The 2,500-nt window shown below is 47.0% G+C and overlaps 2 non-coding genes across 2 annotated transcripts; both read right to left on the minus strand.

Moving 5' to 3' along the window:
- Window positions 1-971: 971 nt before the first annotated feature.
- Window positions 972-1,043, minus strand: trnap-agg (transfer RNA proline (anticodon AGG)). The gene has a single exon. It is a non-coding gene; the product is annotated as a tRNA-Pro (tRNA).
- Window positions 1,044-2,271: 1,228 nt separating this feature from the next.
- Window positions 2,272-2,343, minus strand: trnap-agg (transfer RNA proline (anticodon AGG)). The gene has a single exon. It is a non-coding gene; the product is annotated as a tRNA-Pro (tRNA).
- Between the last annotated feature and the right edge of the window lie 157 nt (window positions 2,344-2,500).

Consider the following 2,500-nt stretch of genomic DNA (forward strand, 5'->3'; position numbering starts at 1 on the left):
CTGCTTCGATTGATCGATTTGTTGTCACAAAACATGCTTAAACAAAGGATCCCTGCACCCTAAGCGAGAATCATACCACGAGACCAACGAGCCATGTTCTGGTTGCTGCTTCGATCGATTTGTTGTCGCAAAACATGCTTAGACATAAAGAGCTGGAGAAACTTCCGCAGCAAATCACACCGATCTACGTTGGGTAAAGGACTTATTTGGGAATAGAACAGGAGCCCTCTTTGACATGTTTCCTCCTTCATCAGCATACTGTAATGGCCTCGTCGAGATTTGAACCCGGGACCTCTCGCACCCTAAGCGAGAATCATACCCCTAGACCAACGAGCCACGTTCTAGTTGTTGATTCGATTGATCGATTTGTTGTCACAAAACATGCTTAGACAAAGGCTCCCTGCACCCTAAGCGAGAATCATACCACGAGACCAACGAGCCATGTTCTGGTTGCTGCTTCGATCGATTTGTTGACGCAAAACATGCTTAGACATAAAGAGCTGGAGAAACTTCCGCAGCAAATCACACCGATCTACGTTGGGTAAAGGACTGATTTGGGAATAGAACAGGAGCCCTCTTTGACATGTTACCTCCTTCATCAGCATACTGTAATGGGCTCGTCGGGGATTTGAACCCGGGACCTCTCGCACCCTAAGCGAGAATCATACCCCTAGACCCACGAGCCACGTTCTAGTTGCTGATTCGATTGATCGATTTGTTGTCACAAAAAATGCTTAGACAAAGGCTCCCTGCACCCTAAGCGAGAATCATACCACGAGACCAACGAGCCATGTTCTGGTTGCTGCTTTGATCGATTTGTTGTCACAAAACATGCGTAGACAAAAAGAGTTCGAGAAACTTCTGCAGAAAATCACCCCGATCTACGTTTGGAAAAGGACTGATTTGGGAATAGAACAGGAGCCCTCTTTGCCAGGTTACCTCCTTCTACAGCAATGGGCTGTAGAAGTAATGGGCTCGTCCGGGATTTGAACCCGGGACCTCTCGCACCCTAAGCGAGAATCATACCCCTAGACCAACGAGCCATGCTCCAGCTGCTGCTTCGATTGATTGATTTGTTGTCACAAAACATGCTTAGACAAAGGCTCCCTGCACCCTAAGCGAGAATCATACCACGAGACCAACGAGCCATGTTCTGGTTGCTGCTTTGATCGATTTGTTGTCACAAAACATGCGTAGACAAAAAGAGTTCGAGAAACTTCTGCAGAAAATCACCTTGATCTACGTTTGGAAAAGGACTGATTTGGGAATAGAACAGGAGCCCTCTTTGCCAGGTTACCTCCTTCAACAGCATACTGTAATGGGCTCATCCTGGATTTGAACACGGGACCTCTTGCACCCTAAACTAGAATCATACCCCTAGACCAACGAGCCATGCTCCAGCTGCTGCTTCGATTGATCGATTTGTTGTCACAAAACATGCTTAGACAAAGGCGCCCTGCACCCTAAGCGAGAATCATACCACAAGACCAACGAGCCATGTTCTGGTTGCTGCATTGATCGATTTTTTGTCGCAAAACACGCATATTCAGAAAGAGCTGGAGAAACTTCTGCAGCAAATCACCCAGATCGACGTTGGGTAAAAGACAGATTTGGGAATAGAACAGGAGCCCTCTTCACTAAATAACCTCCTTCAACAACTTACTGTAAAGGGCTCGTCCGGGATTTGAACCCGGGACCTCTCTCACCCAAAGCGAGACTCATACCCCTAGACCAACGAGCCATGTTCTGGTTGCTGCTTTGATCGATTTGTTTTCACAAAACATGCTTAGACATAAAGAGCTGGAGAAACTTCCGCAGCAAATCACCCCGATCGACCTTGGGTAAATGACAGATTTGGGAATAGAACAGCAGCCCTCTTTGCCAGGTTACCTCTTTCAACAGCATACTGTAATGGGCTCGTCCAGGATTTGAACCCAGGACTTCTGGCACCCTATGCGAGAATCATACCCCTAGACCAACGAGCCATGTTGAAGTTGCTGCTTCGATTGATCTTTTTGTTGTCACAAAACATGCTTAGACAAAGGCTCCCTGCACCCTAAGCGAGAATCATACCACGAAACCAATGTGCCATGTTCTGGTTGCTGCTTTGATCGATTTGTTGTCACAAAACATGCGTAGACAAAAAGAGTTCGAGAAACTTCTGCAGAAAATCACCCCGATCTACGTTTGGAAAAGGACTGATTTGGGAATAGAACAGGAGCCCTCTTTGCCAGGTTACCTCCTTCTACAGCAATGGGCTGTAGAAGTAATGGGCTCGTCCGGGATTTGAACCCGGGACCTCTCGCACCCTAAGCGAGAATCATACCCCTAGACCAACGAGCCATGTTCCAGTTGTGCTTCGATTGATCGATTTGTTGTCACAAAACATGCTTAAACAAAGGATCCCTGCACCCTAAGCGAGAATCATACCACGAGACCAACGAGCCATGTTCTGGTTGCTGCTTCGATCGATTTGTTGTCGCAAAACATGCTTAGACAT

The sequence above is a fragment of the Osmerus eperlanus genome, chromosome 23 (genome assembly GCF_963692335.1).
Source record: "Osmerus eperlanus chromosome 23, fOsmEpe2.1, whole genome shotgun sequence".
NCBI lineage: Eukaryota > Metazoa > Chordata > Actinopteri > Osmeriformes > Osmeridae > Osmerus > Osmerus eperlanus.